This window comes from Papilio polytes, unplaced genomic scaffold (genome assembly GCF_000836215.1).
Source record: "Papilio polytes unplaced genomic scaffold, Ppol_1.0 DF823692.1, whole genome shotgun sequence".
NCBI classification, from domain to species: Eukaryota; Metazoa; Arthropoda; class Insecta; order Lepidoptera; family Papilionidae; genus Papilio; species Papilio polytes.
This window is the reverse complement of record NW_013525512.1, coordinates 1-19689: the sequence shown is the minus strand read 5'-3', so window position 1 is coordinate 19689 and position 19689 is coordinate 1. Positions and strand designations below refer to the sequence as shown.

General features: G+C 33.0%; 1 long non-coding RNA gene across 1 annotated transcript in view; it reads right to left on the bottom strand.

Annotated features, from left to right (window-relative positions):
- Positions 1-15347, bottom strand: part of LOC106103982 — a 19087-nt gene extending 3740 nt beyond the window's left edge. The window contains exons 1-2 of the long non-coding RNA XR_001225648.1: positions 15312-15347; positions 13170-13349 (exon numbers count right to left, since the gene is read on the bottom strand). This is a non-coding gene — a long non-coding RNA (uncharacterized LOC106103982). The remainder of the gene's footprint in view (positions 1-13169; positions 13350-15311) is intronic.
- Positions 15348-19689: the final 4342 nt, after the last annotated feature.

Genomic DNA, 19689 nt, shown 5'->3' with positions numbered 1-19689 from the left:
TTTGTTTTTGGTGTATTTTGTTTTGTTTTTAGTGCATTTTGTTTTGTTTTTCGTGTATTTTGTTTGGAAGTCGGTTTTGTTTTTTTTTAATTAAATGCAAATTGATATGAAATCGATAGTCACTTGTTTTTTTTTTCGTATTTGTTTTTTACTTTTTTTATATAATAAATGGGGGCAAACGAGCGTCGAGAACACCGAGGTGGTCAGCGACGCCCATGGACATCCGCAACACCAAAGGAACTACAGATGCGTCGCCGACCTTTGAAGAAATGATAGGCACATTTAAGTTGCATTTAATTATTGATTAATTACACATTTTCACTTCTTTATTTATGCTTTTTATGTTATATTTTTTTTAATCTTAATTATTCTTAATTAATTTTTGTTTCAGGTGTGTCCGTACTCTAGCTTGGAGCTAAATGTACAATCCAGAAAATCCGCGGTGTTACACTAATAGACATAATCCTTGTTTATTGCAACAAGCATCCTATTAATTATTATCCCACATTCTCGTCTCAATTTTTACAAAACTATCAAACTCTAGCATATACGATATACGAAACAGATTCCCTCAGTGTACAGTCGTGTTGGTTTTTTATCCTGAAACTGTATAAAGGAGGTTATTTTCTAATACAATATCCAATAATAGCGTCGTTATTGGCGCTGCGATAACAATTTGTTAGTGTCTCTTGCAACAATGTAGTCGTAATTTTTCACTTAGTTCACTGTTTTTTAGGAGAGACAGTTTTTAACTTATTTTTATAGTATTAACAAATAGAAATGGTTTTAAGAGGATATTAAAATTTACTGTTATGTTTTTCATAGATAAATATTATTTTGGTAAAGGGTTTCCGCTTCGCTAACAATCTGACAGATATCATAATCTTTACGAACATTGAAGTTTAAGCGTGGACTTATAACTTAAGATGCTCTTATAATTAACTAGCTGTTGCCCCCGACTTTGTCTGCCTAAAAAAAATAGACTATATTACTCACGGATAAATTACCTTTCTAATTGTAAAATAATTTTACAAATCGATCCAGTAGTTTTTGAGTTATTTCAATACAAACAAAAATACAAATCTTTTCTCTTTATAACTTTAGTACAGATATGATTTTACTATTCGGCTGTGTTATTATATGTACTAGCTAGTTCTGCTCCATTTATTTTGCTCCAACAGTAAGTGATTTTAAAGGTTTTTGAACAAAAAATGTAATAAAACAGCTACCAGATATTCTAAACCGAAGCGCATAAGCCAGACACCGCATCGTCAAAAAGCATATATTTTATTCCAACTGCGGCCATCTGGTTACATTCTCTGTCGATATTAGTTTAGTCGAGAATAAAAAAATACAGTAGAACATTTTTAAAATCCTAATTTATATTTCAGGGGCTCTCTGTCCCCTGAAATATAAATTGTTAAAATCACATAGATATCCATATACAACTAGCTTCCGCCCGCAACTCCGCCCGCAGAGCTTTAAAAAAAAGTGAGTAGCCTATGTTCTTCCAGACTATCCTCTACATCTGTACCAAATTTTATCAAAATCCGTTTGGCGCTTTAGGCCACAAACTCTAACAAACATCCATCCATCCATCTAAACTTTCGCATTTATAATATTGCAAAATACTTAAACCATAAAATAAAATACAAAAGAAGAAATATAATGTAAACTATTAAAAGAACATACTAAAGTAAATTTTGTTATTTTGCAAAACAAAAAAAAAATATGGCAACACAATCCAATATCGTAATAAATGAATATTATTACATAAAATGGCCACATAAATAACATTATTTAGCGTGATTGGATCGTTCAATCCATTACTCTTATATCGAATATGTGCCAAATTCCCTTGATGTTAATAGTTCGATGCGGTTCCATACAATAATCTCGCCTCCGCAATCTCTAGTGATTGCACAAAGATGAACTGCGGTTTCATTTGGTCACTTGCAATCATTTCATGCTTGGTAAATCTATACGTCATTATCAACTCTATGTTCACATAGAGCTAGCGAATTACTGAAACGACATTTAAATATGTTACAGATTTAAATGGTAACGCTACATTTAAACTCCAAATTACATTAACATTTTGTATGCCAGATTGTGCATGACGATTACAAAGCGAATTATTTAAATGTCGAATTAACTTTTTAGTCACTCTTTTATTTTTACGTAGATAAAAGATTAAAACAAATGAGTTAACAATTTAAACAAAAAATTTGTAATAATATTCGCTAATATAGGTTTTATATTAGTGTAATATCTTTTTAAACTTTTCAAAAGTGCATTATGTTTATGGCTTTGCTAGCTTTCGACGAGAACTCTGCTCGCGCGGAAGTAAAAAATAAAAACAAAATTACCCTATGTGTTATTTCAACCTTGCTCTTCATCCGTGCCAAATTTAATCGAGATCCTTTCAGCTGTTTAGTTAAAATCTAACAAACATCCATTTAATTTTCACATTATGTTAGTAAAAGATTATTATGTTTTTGAGTAAACATTTTCCGATAACATTCTATTTGTTGATTAAATCCGATTGCACTTTATCTTCCCAAAGAAAGGAAGTCTTGTTGAAATTTAATCCATTATAAGTTTGTTTGACTTGTTCTCTGTTTCAAAACAATAGAACTCGGTGTTTGTTACGACAAAGATGCTTTTAAGTAATAGAAATTGTGTGGAAGAATGATACATTAGCTTTTAGTTTGTATTTGGCTGTTTGCACTTCATTCTACATTGGAATGTAAGATTTTGTTTTTGTATCTAGTTTAATATTCTTTCTAACCTGTTTAGGTTCCGGGCTTAATATTTTTTTACACTAGCTTTCGCCCGCTACTGCCCTCGTGGCATTAACAAAAAAATATCCTATGTGTTTTCCATAGTATCCTCTGCATTTATGCCAAATTTAATCGTTTAAGCTACAAACTCTAACAAACATCTATCCATCTAAACGTTCACATTTATCATATTAGTTCTTACTAATTCAATTTTAACTCTTTTATTAAGGAGTTATCTGAGGCCTGTTTTATTTTATTTTTGTCGATATGAAAGTGTTCGAATCTGGTATCTGTTATTGGTTTTTATGTTACAAGAAATTTTTCTTAAATTCTCTCTATTTCGTGGCAGCGACATTTTCTAAGTAGTTTGTTGTTTATTGTTTTAATCTTGGCAATATTTTGTTCGCCAGACCGTTATTAGTGAAGCAATTAGGGAGACGACGCTGCAAGAACATTTGTCTTTTTTTCGTGTTAAGAAACCTTTGAAGATTTACCAGACAAAGTAAAATACAATTTTTTTTTTCTTTAACCTTCTGATCTACTTGGTGTGTATATAAATTCCATTCTAGCTTGTAACCTAGAATATTGAGCCAATTTTGATGATTGAGGTGTCAATCGGTGCTTTTTCTTCAGAGTGTCATAGGGTTTAATATCGTAAATTGTAAATTGGCTTATTAACGATGTTAGGATCTTTCCCACCACTGTCTGATAGAGGCTCAGATAGCTTAAAAATGACGTCACTGTCAGATAAGATAACATAATCCCATATTTCCATTACTTATTTTTCATTTGGATTATTGTCAGACAATTTACAATATAATTACAGACTTGGTGGGACAGACCCATAGTTTTGCTAATGTTATAAATGCGAAAGTTTAGATGGATGGCTTGTAAGAGTTTACTGCGGAAACGGCTGAACGAATCTCGATGAAATTTGACATAGACGTAGAGTATAGTCTGGAATATCACATAGACTACAGGCTTTTGTTTTATTTTTAATTCCATAAAGTAGTCTCTTCGTTCCAAGTTTAGACAATTTTGTTAAACATCATTATGTAGTGTATGATTTAAGTGGAAAGGATTTCATGTAACATGTTACAAGTTACTTTGTACGTAAAAGTTAGCAGAATCCTTTAACATTTACCCTTATCACATTTGGGTGTTCTGACATAATCTCTGAGTATATCAAAAGCAACATTACGCTTAGGTGAAAATGTTCTACAGTAAATAATTTTGAAAGGAATTTTCTTACTAGCTGTTGTTCGCGACTTCGTCCGCATGAAATAAAAAGTGTAGCCTTCGTTACTGGGTGATAACTTAGCTTTTTAATAGTGAAAGAATTTTCAAAATGGGCCCATTAGTTCTGAGATATTTCAATACAAACAAGAATTACATTTTTCTTTTCATGATATTACTACAAATGTAACACATTTAAATGTACAGTTAGCTGCACAAATTTGTACTCATTTATCAAACTTTAGAAGTTTGTAAACGCTTTTGGTTTCTAAAACATGCCTGTCTGTTTGTAAATTTCCGACCATGATTACATGCTATCGACAGTTTGCGTAAAAATTTTTGAAACTATGCATATATTAGTTGTTTAAATATATACATGTTTTTTCAGCTGACTGTACTACATTTACGCTTTATGCTTTATCTGTACTCGAAATAATAACTAAACAAAGCGTGTTCTTCTCACATTTAGCAAGTAATGAGAACTCATTATCATCTTAGTTCATGGTCTACATTAATTTGGTTTAACCCCGCGGTATACTTACAAATGTGTGTTTACACTGCAAAAACACATACATATATGTTTTTCTTCAGTGTAAACACACTACCTACTGTGTACCCTACTCATTATACATTACACATTACACATTACCCACCAACACCTCACATATAGTTTAATTTCCTATTTATCTTACCAATATTATAAATGCGAAAGTTTAGATGGATGGATGGATGGATGTTTGTTAGCGTTTGTAGCCTAAACGGCTGAACAGATCTCCATGAAATTTGACACAGGTTTAGAGCATAGTCTGGAAGGACACATAGGGTACTTTTTATTCCGAGAATAGTTACGGTTCCCGTGGGATTCATTAATTTAGTTTTTTAATGTTCACTCGATCATTCTGCAACGGTTCAACATATCTTATTGAAATTTGGCACAGATATAAAACAAAGTCTGGACTACACATGAGATAAGCTTCATCCTAGAGAAATGTCCGGTTCCCGAGGGATACGTAGCTTTTTGTAGTTTACATATATAGTTCGTATGTTTTCTAATACCACGCGGACGAAGTCGCGGGCAACAGCTCGTTATATCTAAATATTTCCATACCTGTTTATTTTTTTTTGTTATTGTAAGTTTTATTGTGGTCTGTGGGGCGGGGGCCTGGTAATCCATTACATAGGGCACCACCCTAGTTTGGACACCAGTCCCCAGCCCAAAGGGAAAATCAATGAACCTTTTTTTTTCATTGAGATATATAAAAGTCCAGTTATTTTATTTACAACTTCAGTTTAAAGCTGCAGTTATTTTTAATCTTATTTGTAGTTTTTAATAATTTATTGTTATGATTTAATTGCTTTAACGCTGCTCGTATCGAGAGAGCGTTTTCATGTTCAATTAAGTTAAGATTAGTGGAACAGCTTTATCAGAAGCAAGCTAGATTTAAGTTAAAAGCTTATTAATAACCGACTTTTATATTTCTGAAGCAAGAACGAAATTAATAGTAAATTATACTTGTTCAAGGAGTTTTTACATGTTTTTAGGTCTCAAGCCATTAGAAAAAAGAAAGAATTTAAATTATTTGAAATAAGAACACATTGTCGATGTCATCGTATTTTCTATGTTTTTTTCTGTACATATTTTACCAATACCGATGTCTCCGTTAAAAATAGTTTTTTCTTAAATCTTTTACGATATACATTTTGGTCAAATCGAGCCGGATAACTACAATCGAGAATCAAAAATAAGTTATTTTACAAGTAATTGCAATTACAAGACATTTTTTCTAAAACAACAGAAGAGCAACATTATGACGCGCAGAAAATGTTTTGGTAAAATCATGTATAGCAGCAGAAGAACAAAAAGGACCTGAAGGAGAAGAATTCCTTCGTAACGGCACTTATCAGTAAGTATACAATACTAATATGTAGAATGCGAAAGCTCAGATGGATGGATGTTTGTTAGAGTTTGTAGCTTAAACTACTGAACGTATCTCGATAAAATTTGGCATAGATGTAGAAGATAGTCTGAAAAAACACATAGAATTTAATTTCATTTTTGTTTAACATAAAAATAAATGAGTTTTGGATCAAATAACTAGATTTTAATAATTTTGTTTTGTATGGAAATTACATTTACGACTGATTAATAAATAATTTATATTAAATTCGGTTTACATTTTCAAGAAATAAAAATGATAATAATTGATCTAAAAATAAATTTGTACTTTAGTTTTATTTCTTAGAGAAATAATTCAAGTATTTAATTGCATTTTTAAAACCTAAGATTACAAACTTAGCGCTTAGATCAAAAATGCTAGGACCTCAGCTTTCACTAGGGTCAGGTGTTAATTAAATTGGACTGACTTTCTTAAAGACAGACTGTGAAATGCTTTGATTAAAAATTTGTTGAAAGATTTAAAAAAATATTCAATTTTCTGATTACATTTAAAGCTAATTGCCGGACAGAGAAGAAGGCAATGTATTCCCTGACGACTGCTTTTTAAGACAGAAGTATCATTTAATCTAAAAACAAGAGTAAATTTACTGACTGATTGACTAATATGTCCCTCTTTAAAAATCTACCCAGAGATTAATATATTATTCCTACAGAGTTGAAATTTGTAACATAAATTTCTGTTACTACGTAGGTGATTGCTAAGAAAGGAATTTACGAAATTCTTCTACTCAAGGGTCCAAAATTTGATGTCTAAATTTATTTACAATAATACTTTAGAGTATTATAACTACTGGTACTGAGATGACGGAAGATAGGACCCGGAGGTCAAAGCCGGGTGTCCGTTCGGAAGTAGGATAAAGACACGATGATTCCAGATTGTCATAGAAGAATTTAATCAGTTACAATTATTGATTTTTTAACGATATTAACTCTGTTAGATTTGATAATAATATTGCTATTATATTTAGAAAGCAGTAAATCGATCAAATGTCGACTGCCGAACTCTAGATTTATGTTTACTTATGCCATAGTGCAGAACTATTTGGCGTGAAAACTTGTTTGCAAAGTAAGTTGACGCTCTCTAGACTCGTGGGAGATTTATACATTTCCACACGGAGTTGGGATGATTTATATTTCAGAAGCCTTTCCGCAGCCTTTCAGAAGCTGGCAATATTGCATTACAATATTCTAGTTCCAATAGTGAGAGAATTCATTTGGTTATAATTTTGTATTTCCTTTCTGAAATTTCTTTTATGTTCTGTTTGAACTTGAGTATTTTAAGCTATGTAAGACATTACAGTTTTCATTGTTCGGCTACCCGAATTCGACGGGACTTTCACTGATTTGTAGCTGACATGGGTAGTCTATTATAAGCTTCTTTTTTTATTCTGCGCTGTCAAAATGGCGCAACGGATGGAAGGTTGCGGGCGACAACTCGTTATAAATATAACACGTAGTTAATACTGCAATTAATCGTTAATCAACTAAAGTGCTAAAGTTCCTAACCAAGTTATACGACATTTACTGTAGCACTTACCAGGGTATTGCAATCCGATTAACCAAACTGTAATTACCTCTAGATGCATGCGAACACCGGACCTCAAAGATATACGCCCGAGGGAAATTAACTAAACAACATACAACACGGGTATAATGCTATGCAAAAGGATAATTTAAGGCTATACTTTATGAATTATTTTAGTGTTAAACAGAAGCACTAACGACTTATTGTATGTTTTACGTTAATACTAGCTAGTCCGCGTTGAATCAAAAGAAAAGTAAATTACGTCTAAGCTAATTTTCATCGAGATCCGTTCAGCAGTTTAGGGTACAAACTCTCACAAACATCCATGTCAACTTTAGCATTTACAATAATAATAAGATTAAGAAGAAGAAAATACACCGACACTCCTTTGTTTTGAAGGGAACTTAATTAAAATTGATTAAGAACAAAAGCGTAAAAGCAGGCCTAAAGAACAGTATTTCTATTCTTTATTTTTATAAATACTCGTAGTATGTATTAATTAATTACATTAAATCCAATCTAAAATCTTAACAAAAAATTAATCAATAAGCAACATCAGGCATAGTTTTTGTCAATCATTTGATCCCGAACATTTGGCGCGACGCCAAACTTATTCATCAGAACTTTTTGTGACAGTTCCAAGTTATACCACTACGACACTCATACGCTAATGAAATTAAAACAGATTAATTAAACAGCAAGAACCTGCAAACATCTGATACTACACAATCACACACCTTATAAAGAGGTGCGCACACTACTGGATTTTTATATTTTTCCCAATCCAGAAATAATAATGAAGTAACAGCCCGAGCCTCGGCTCCTGAGGGAGCCCTTGAGCTTAGTTACTCATAAACGAGGTTTAGGGTAAGCGCCTTCAGCGCTCGGCCACCTCAAGTCCGGTGTATCTGTAAATGCCTCTTCTAGGCAAACAGTAGCAATTAAGTCACAAATATAAAAATACCCAATTTTTTGTTGTGCAACTAAACAGTTCATTTGGTTGCGAAACAATCGACAATCGCACAACGGTTGTGGTGACGTAAAGGTGTGAACTCCATCTCATTTAAGAACAATTCTCTACAAAGTACAAAGGGACGTCCATACAAACCATTAGGATAAAGAAGTGTGATAAACAGTCATTTGCTTCGTCTTCACTCATTCATAAATAATTGTATTCATGAACAAATATCATGTAATGCACATCAATCAAAATAATGTCCATCGTCAGTCAGTACAAAGCAGTAAATGAGATCTCATCATTCGCTGTACGCACACTGCTCATTGTATAATTTGTTACGTCACGACCCAGTAGGCACGAATAAATATTATTTTTATTTCATGTGTTTATGTGTATCTCTACTATCGGTATCTTACTTTATAATGCGAAAGTTTAAATGGAAGGATGTTTTATATAATTTATAACACGGCTAAAACTCACGTGGGAATTTTTGGTGTAGGCACCGACCTGTTTCAAACCTTTCGGGGGTCCTTCTTCTGGGTGTGTGGTTGCCGGCTTTATTCGCTATCGCGACGCGACGGTCGTTGCGTGCCATAGCCCGCAACGCGCGATTCGACAGGGCGGGGGGCGTGGGAGTGCGGGGGGAGGCTGTGCGTCCGCGGAGACGAACTCGAAACTGAAGAGTTGGTGGTGTTATTGTTCATGTACATTGGAAGGATGTTTGTTTGTGGCCTAAACGGTTGAACGGATTGTCGTAGATGTATAAGATAGTCTGAAACACATAGTAACTTTTGTTGTTGTTCTTTTTAATTCCAACAAGAATCGCGAGCGACAAGTTATAGTTACTTATATAATATTCTCATCTATTTTTATACATAAGAGATTAAAGATAATAATATTTTGTACTTGTTTTAGGTAACTAAGAGAAACTAACAATAGAAAACGATAGTCACTTCTTTTTTCTGTATTAATTTATAAACTCCTATACCATTAAAAAACTGCGTTATCGTGGAGATATAGACTATATTTAATTACACATGGACGAAGTCGCGAGCAACAGTCACTTAAATTATAAAATTAACAATCTTTAAATATTTTTCTCTTCATGACACTATTTTATTTAATACATTTAGAAAATTGAAAAGACGCTAAAGCTTAACGATGTCAAAGGTCAGTTTCTTATTGCAGAGTTAAAAGAAACATGGCCTGACGACGCCGCTCTAATTGGTTTAGTAATAACGTCTTGTAGCAAGATCTCGCTGGGATTGGAGATATTAATAGACATAAGATATAGTTACTACAACTCAGTAAAAAAAGGAAAAATGAATTAAAAAAGGTAGAAATCAACACATCTGTACATATAATAAAATTGAAGTTTCTATTTGTTATATCAAAAGAAAATTTTCAGATTTCGGGAACATGATGTGCGTTGCTGATAACGAAAACCATTTATTTTCTTTGTCTGTCTGTCTGTACACAAGCCGCGTTTGTTCCGGGAAACCTCCAAAACGGCTGGGCCGATTTCGACCGGTCTTTCGCTGAAGGGTAGCTGACATAGACGGGCATATTATAGGCTACTTTTTATAGTTATATTGCGTGGACGAAGGCGCGGGCAACAGCCATTTAAAGTAAATAATAATCGAAAAACCCTACATTTGTCTATTTGGCACCAAAAAACGGATTTTAATCTCCTACCCTGGGGTTTAATAAGCCTCGTGGAGCCACATCTGGTTGGAAAAAGGTTTAAAAAGCCTCGTATCGCAACAATGGAAAATACAGATAAAGGTAGGGAACGTGTTAAATTGGAATAATTACGTAATATTATGGATGCTGGATGATACGTCACGGTCTTGTATTATTCAATACACGGAAATATCACGTTTTTATTTTGACCTAATATGCATTTTACAAGCACGAGATTTGTTTTACAAAAGTTTAGTATAATTTAACAATACCTATGCAATTAAAATGTAAAACCCATGTCGTTTAAATTTAAATCCAAACATTGTTTTTCGGAATAATTTATTAGGTGAGCCCGTGTTTAGCACGCAATAAATCCACCAAGTGTCGAACATTGCGAATGAAAATAAGATTTATATCGACTTCGCCGTTCGCAGATTTGGCGTGATAGCTTGTTTGTGAAGTAAGCTCGGGCTAAAGGATTTATAGATCCGTGCATGTTGATTGATGATTCGTGGAATACAGAAATGACTTTTAACGTCTGGAAACTTCAAGTTTCGTGTTAAAATTATGATATATTGATATTAAATTAGAAGTTAATTTGGCGAGAAATCAGAAAGTGACGTATGATATAACATTCATTAAAATTTATTAAACCACTAAAACCTATTTTAACTGTTACTTAACTTTGTTCTGTATATCTTCTATTGCGGATATCTATGGCTATCTCTTCACTATTTCAGCGAATTCATTATTAATTGTCTTGTTTTCTAAAATGGAAATCAAGTCCGATAAAAATCATTAGGATCCGTCATAAAGCAACAGCCAGACCGAAGAAAGTATAGATGGATTGTGCGAAAGACGATATGCTTAAGAAGGGAGTGGATTCAGATATGACGGCTGATAGAAATGTATAGAAGAGAAGCACATACTGTGCCGACTCCATAAGGGATAAAGGCAAGTATATGATGATGATGATGATGACATAGCAACAGCCAATTTCTATTTCAAAACAACTTGTAACGGTGAATAACTATTTATAATTTTAGAAATTAATCGTGTACTTCTTAAAGGAGCTTAAGGAATCCAATTAGTACGTACTTAAGAGGATCTATTGTTTTGTTATAAAAGCACGTATCGGAACTTGGTTCAGTTTACAAAGGGCTATTTGAGTCAATATAAAGTACAGTCGAAGAAACTTTTAGTAAAATTTATTTCCTCCTTGCAATGAGACAAACTTCGCCTCATATAAATAACTAATTAGGTAGCTGTGATTTGCGATTGGATAATAATAAAAATCAATTGACCATTGGTTGACCAACATTGTTTTTCGTTCTGACACATTTATAAGCTGCGATTTATTGGTTGTTCCACTCAATGTGTACAAAACGTTTAACAGTGGTAGTGCCCGCTTTAACATCTTAGCACTGCAGGGCCGGTACGCCCGGTGTAATACCACGACCACACTGAAGACAGACGTGAAATGGAAGCAATTCCGTGTTTTGTCTGATGAGTGCGGTGCCGGAGTGCCTTTCTCTATACCACCCTTTTCTTATAAGGAGAGGTTGGGAAGGGGAAGTGGATTTGACAGTGGAGGAGATGCATAAGAAGGGGAAATATCCTCTTTATGTGCGTCTCCTCCTTCGTCGTATAAGGGTAGGTAACGCATCTCCAATTGCGGATGTCTATGGGCAGCGATCGCTTAGCTATTATGGCGATTTCAGGTAAACGTTTGCTTGTATGTCACCTTATGTTATAAAAAAAAAGCATTGTAACTTTGTATGTCTAACACCGCCAGATTCCCCGATTGTAGATCTTTGAAAAGGTCGAGTACCAGCTAATAAGAAAAACAAAATTGTCTCACAGAACAAAGACTGTTTCAACAAAGAGTATTTCACTTGTACACTAGTTGTTGCCTAATTGTTCTGGGTAATAAGTAACGCACAAGTTTCATCAACTAACTAATAATTCTCAGAACACTTTTGTTTTGCTATTTTAAATGTTGATAATACCGTTAATGTTAACCGAGATGATATGAATTCCTTTGTATAACCGCTTAACCGCAAATGAATGAGATTAACTGACCGACGACCGGTTTCGTTCGTTCCATTCATTGAACGGAACTTAGCAATGCGTCTGCGAAATTAAACGATCCAACGATGCAATAATTGAACTTGTACAAGGTGTTTATAATTTTTCTTCATTACAAAAGCCGTCCAGCATTCCGAAACGAGTGCATACACGATGTCATGTCAGTTTTGTGTATTCTATACATTTTTCTCATCGTGTTTTTACATTTTAATAACAGTCCATTTAGACTGTTGTCTGGAATTTGACCTTCTTGAGAAGATAAACGTTTCAAATGAGTTAAGCTAATTTTTTTTTAAAGCTATAATACTTGACATAGTTATTTTAAGTTATCTATCTATCTGTAAGTATTACTTCAGGCATAAACCAACAACAACGGTTTTAGCTTTTAAATTTTCTTGTTAAGAATGTAATCAGCAGTTAACTTTTTTAGTTTGTATTTTATAAACAAAGTAATTTTACTTTTCTTATATATTTATCTTGACTAAAATACGCAAATCGCATTTTACGTAATACTTTTCCATCCACCTTAACATCTTGTTTTCCAAATGTCTCTCTTGCGTATTTGCGACGTCTTTTTAATGCTATTGAATACAAAGGCAAATCGCTACAAAACCTTTAGGATGTTAGAAAGAGTGAATCAGTACAGAAAATTGGATGTGGCATATTCCTACCATTTAATTATGAAGACATGGGTTTAAGGTAAAGCGCTAAGTTTTTAGATACTGTCATAAATTGGAAAAAAGTATAACTATGTGAATGTTGATTTTTTTTACTTTATTAAAAGTTGAACTTGTTTTTGAAATCGCTGCAACTATGAAATAATCATTTTAAATTTTATCATTCATTGGATGTTGGATAATTAGATAATATAGAGGGAAATGCACATATTTCCTGTTAAAAAGAAAGTAATTTTACAATCTAAGGTTACAGTAATATTACCTTACAAGTCGTGAGTTGCATAATATATCACGTCCATTCTTCGTACATCGGTGTTTAGTTTAATGTGCCGTGAAATTCAGTACTGAATCTTCTGTTTAAACAACTTTTCAACAATGCAGGAGCTTATAGTATTACTCTATTTTATTGCGCTGTATCCGAATAATAAATAGATCAAGGATCCTATAAAATACATAAGAAGAAATAAATTTAAACTGTAATTGTAATGATAATAATTCTGTTTTTATCAGTTAGTTATAATAATTGCCAATTCGAGGACCTAGCTCGAAAATTTGCAAAGAAGAATTGTCAGTGTTTTTAACGCCCGATAGGGATGTAATCCCATATGAACTTTATCGATATCGATATAAATATTTTTTCAATCATTTGCTGTTGGCTGGAATCTCCAAAATCCAATAAATTTAGCCTCGCAATAATAAGTATGTCCATGTCCGCGGATGCGGAGAAAATCAAGTATTTTTACGAAGTATTTTTTTTATCAAGCTTAGGAATTTAATTAAATAAATTGCAAATTAGCGAATCACAACAATTATTTTATTGAATAATTAATGTTCAATTAACTACAACCCTAGCACATGTGTTCCGTGTTATTGCAGTAAAGTTTTGAAATCGCTTCACGGCACGTTTCAGTGTAAACTTTATCTACATGCCGCTAATGAATTCCTAAAGCTTACCTTCAATCAAACTTTTCTAATTTACCATCACGAAATATGTCATGGGAATTTGCATTTTGATTACGTAAACCTTTATCTGTGAGGTATTCTATTCTTGTTGTGACATTGTTTCCAATATGTTGTATCGTGAAATTGTATGAATTACATATTGAGAAACAACGAAAATTTGACAAATTTGATCGAGGTTCCTTTGTTTTTTGTTTTGTTTTCTTGTTTAACGTGTAAATTTTATTGTTGAACGAAAATATGGGTAACCATATGTTAGTTTGAGTTATTTTACTATTGAATATATTACAACTACTCGAACATCACACAGTTTCCCTCAGTAACCAATGGAATTATTTTATAACATACAAATTGATTTTATTAATTCAAATCGCTTCAATTCTTAAAAAAATGTTATAAATACCAACGTAAAAACGTACCGTAAGTGGGCGGCTAAATTAAGTTATTTAATTCATCTTTTCTCTATCAGTAAAAATATATAACAAACTTTTAGTAAAGTATTTTGTAAAACGAAATTAATGGATGTATGTTCATGATTCATTTAAAAACATCACTTAACATCAGATAAAAAATATTACTCAATTCTCTTTAATCCACAAGCTTTAAATTAAAAAATACATACACAGACGAATTGAGTACCTCCTTCTTTTGGGAAGTCAGTCAAAAATAAGGCCAAAAAACTTGGACATATAGGAGCTACAAGCGGTCAACTGGCAAAAGAAGATATAGAACAGACGAAGTGGGCTCACTTTGGATCACTGCGACATCGAAGTAAAATTTTATCATAAACTAGCGGTCGTCTGCGACTACGTTTGCATGATTAAAAAACAAAAAACATCAGCCAATTCGTTCTTCCAGAACTCTCTACGTCTATTCTATATTTAATTGAGATCCGTTCAGCCGTTCAGGGTGAACTCTAACAAACATCCATTCAATCTTTCATATATATAATTGGTAATATTGACATCGTTGATTGATATTTTCTATGCCACTAGTTTATATAAATGTCACATGCATGTAAACGATGAAATTGTATCAAGTGAGCTTCGCATATGAACGGACAAGACACGTGTAGCTTTGACGGGACATCTTTAGAATTTGCATTCCTATTTGCATGCAAATCCCATCATATTGTACTACACAAAGTCTACAGCAGTCTCGAACAAGATGTAGTCAATGTTAGTTGCAAATAATAATTGATTAGTATTTGTGTATGTAGAAATTCGTAACGAAACTATTTGTATTTCAATGATTGTGTTCAGCAAAGGATTTTAACAATAAATATTTGAAATAACATTTCATCGCGAACAAATATTGATAAACAAATTGGTCCACAGACAATAAAGCATCGTCTACTAGATCTGATATAACGTATTCGTCAAACAAAGCCCATAGACAAAAATAATAACATATAACACAAGCATAATACAAAACATTAAGTAACCTGGTGTTTGAAACTCTTGTGTAAAACCCGTCTTTAAGACCTCCAAAAATCATAGTATCGCTACGTGTTCTCCCAGACTATCCTCTACGTCTATACCAAATTTCATCGATATCCGTCTAGCAGTTTAGGCTACAAACTCTAACATTTATCGATCTAAATTTTCGCTTTTATTATATTAACTAGCTGTTACCGTGCGGCTTCACATGCATGAAATTATAAAAACTTTGTTTTATTGTTTACATTTGTCAAATTATCAATAGCAAATGTCAAACTGACATGACATAACAAACCTTGGTAATCTTGTTTCCTTGAGGTTGGCAGCTTATGGTCTCTTTCCCACATTAGGGTTTTCATCTAAAATCATTTCCCCTTAAGTTTAATGGCGTGAAAATGTAAAGCCTAAAGCGTGACGTAAGTGTAGGGTTTTTTATTAAAAAAAGAATTATTCAAAAATATGCTGTAATTGCTGACATCTTAGGCAACAAAGAAGTGTGTGTTTACGCTTTATTATAATAGTATAGACAAGATAACATCTTAGTTATGTTTTCTATCATAATAATATTAGATGATATTCCTGACAGCCGCAATATCTCTGTGCAATATAACCTGTCACCTAATTGAATGTGATAAAGTTCATTCATTTATCTAATTTTCCAAGGTTTTTCCTCTCTGATGGTTATTTATTATGTTCTTATTACAATTTATTACAGAAATGAATTACCCTCGTAATAATATCCAGTTTCCGAATCATGTAAATGTTCACAAAACGGGTCATATTTTGAAAATCAAAACCCTAAGTGAATCTTTCAAGTCATTCTTAACTCTCTATTCTTAAAAACTCCCATGAAAAGAATTGAGGGCTCATTTTCTTACAACAATGACTATTATTTTCGTCCACCGCAAAAGCATTGTTAGTCTTCAAATATAATTAGGTCACAACGGTCTCAAATTCAAGAAAAATGGTTCAAGTAATTTGAATGAAGTTTGCCGTTAGCACACAACCACGAAACACAACTGAGGTACTTCGAGTCAGTCCTCGATTATTCACAGATTTATATTTTGACCATAGAGTAGGCACTGAAGGACAACTGTCACTTAACACTATTTTAAGGCCGTTAACTCATATGCGGATGTCTATAGACGTCACCCTTAGAAAAGTCATTTTATCCTAAGAAAAATTTCCGTTTCGCATTTGCTTAGCTTTGGACTGTGTTACAAGCATCAACCAAATCGTTCCTTAGCGTACGGTTCCAGTCACGTAATATGAGAGTTCTGAATTGGGTCACGAGTTGCCAGTTTTAAAACTGTAGTTGTGAAGTTTGCGGGTTTTTGCTGCGTGGAAAATTTGCTTGCCAATAAACGGTATAGTGATTTATATGCCTGCACCTTTGGGAAATTGCCTTTCAAGGTATGGTAACTCGAAAGTTACATTTTTATTTGAAAGTCTTGTAGAGTGAGTCTGAGTAGATATGTCATAAAAAATATTGAATAGTTGTGGAGAAAAGTAACTAATTAGAGTAGAAGTGACTAATGAAAATGGAATTAAGTCGAAGGAAGTTATGAAGAGAAAAGAAAAAGGGTCAGATTTTTTTTAATAACATATGTAACTAGATATAGGCGTATTTGATGCGTAAAACTGACCTCAAATAATACTCTATGTAGGTCATAAGATTAAATGGAAGTGGCTCTTATCTTAAAACTGCTATTTAATAGCAAACGCCTTTCGGATACCCGCAGACACGATAATGTCAACGACACTATCCTTGTAGAAAGCGGACTGCATGCCTGATAGAAGGTAGTGGTCATTTCCCTTACTGACTATTATGTCACCGATAGATTTTGAATTTAATCAGATTGTGATCAGTCTAATTAATCATCATTCGTACTTCATACTAATATTATATCATGAATGCGAAAGTTTAGATGGACGGGTGGATGTTTGTTAGAGTTTGTAGCCTAAACGGCTGAACGGATTTCTATGAAATTTGGTATAGATGTAGAGGATAGTCTGGAATGACACATAAGCTCAATAATCAATTTGTTTTTTTTTTTAAATTACACTCTGACGAAGTCGCGGGCAAATGCTTTTTAAAAATTGTGATGATTTTGACAATTTTTGCCTCATAAAAAATGTATAAAGAGAGTTTAAAAAAAGAATGACTTTTGCATCACTGTTGTCGTGTAGGCGATGAAATTGCTTTTTTCTGAGAGCTTTATTGCCACAAAACCAACCTGTTTCAATATTTGTTGTTTCAGTGTAACGGGATATTGGAAACTGTTACGAATTTTTCTCTTTTTTATAATATAACGAACTAACTGGCTTGTAATGGAAAGGAGTCTAGCCAGTTATGTCTAATATTGTATTATCTGTGATCTAAACTACATTTACAAGTTTCTGTAAAAAAAAACACTGCTATTTTCGAAGTTTTTTTGTTAATTAAGTTTAATGAAGCTACTCCTAACAAATGGGAGTTATTACTAAATTATAATTATCATTAGTAAGTAAATTAATTGTTGCGTAACTTAGACTTTATTTGATTAACAAATCAATAACTAATAACTTGTAAAAAAAAATCTACGTTGGTAAGCCAGCCAGCGCGGCCTTCAATGACAAGCTGGAGGCCGCATCAGCTGAGCCATCTCCTTTTGGTCAATAATTAATTTTTTTTATTTCGTTAACATGTTAATTTTATTTTTTTGTGATTTTTTGGTCAATGAATACAGTTCTTTGTTATTTAAAAACACACGTTTTCAAAAAATAACAACAAAACTTTTTTTCAATTATCCACTACCAACATCCCGACAAATACTTATTGTTATCTCCATTTTTTCAATGAATATGAAAGGGATGACGATATTCTTTTGTTACAAATGTGCAGTGGAAATCCACGCGGAGAGAGAACAAAACGTAGTAGTCTTTTTAATATAAAATAACCTTCCACGCTCACATCCGATACCGTACTCGAAACTCTTCGTTAAAATATTCACTTGAATGAAACGCAATAATTGGATTTCCCATTGTTGGCTCGTTATTAGAGCAAATATAACCAGTTTACATGAGTTTCCTACACGTGAATTATAAATACGTTTCACGTGAGACCTTGAAGGTATTTCATATGTGCACGTGGACCAAGATTACTTCAACTTGCGCATAAATAAATAAAAAATTTGGAATGACTTACTTAGTCATAATTTTAGGTCTTCCTGATGCATCTTTAACGTCTCTAAACCTCATGTGTAGCTACAGGAAGCCGACTCACACCCTAGACCTCTACTTCTAATTTATTGTCGTTTTCTTTTTAACGATAACTTAATTCATCTGTAGGTATGTAAATGACTACTCGCTCGCGACTTGCTCCGCGTGATATTAAAAATAAAATCATAGTCTGTCTTACTTACAGATAAATTACCTTTCTAACAGCGAAAGAATTTTTAAAATCAGGCTATTAGTGTTTGAATTATTTTAATTCATGCAAAAATATTTTTTTTTCCTCTTTATAATATTAGTATACATTCTTGACGCTGTGTTAGTCTATGTCCAACAAGATACCACATGATGAAGGCTGATGGTGATGATGATGATGATGATGATGATAATGATGATGATGATGATGATGTGAAATCAGCTCCGTGAAAATACTAATTTTATCCTTAGAAATGTTAATATAAAACTTATTAAAACAGATATCTTTTGCACACAAAATATTCCATCTAAGAATTTGGACCTGCGTCGAGTCCCGTCATTTGGCCAACATAAAACAATTTCTCTCAAGCCTGTTCCTATTTATATTACACTCTCTAAGCATTTGTGGTGGAATTCCTCCATTACAAATAATTTCCAAACACCCAAGGCAGTACAAATGTTTTGCCCCGCTTGACTTAGCAGAAATCCGATAAAAGATTCTTTAGTGAATTTCACGGACCGAATCACAGAGTACCTTCGTTTTGATCTTGACAATAGGAAATTCCAACAGCAAAAACCACACCGAAATGGCTCGCTATCGGACAAAACCAACAAGAACACACTTTTTCAACGTATTTTTTCGCTTCGATAGATTTAATTCATCGAAAGAGAATTTTTACTGAATAAACTTAAAAAGAACGTATTTGAATAAATTAATTTGACTTTTCTGATAGGAATAAGTCCATCATCAAACTACCCTTGATCTTACGGAGGGTCGGCACAGTAAGTTCATCCATACAGCCATAACAACTATCATATTTTAAATTACATTATTAATTAGTCTAACATATCTATGTTACACTCAAAAGCATTGAATCCAGGTCACATAAACTGTAAATCTATAAATCTAGTAAATTCAGAATGTTCTTACAGTGGTAGTGCCCGCTTTAACATCTTAGCACTGCAGGGCCGGCA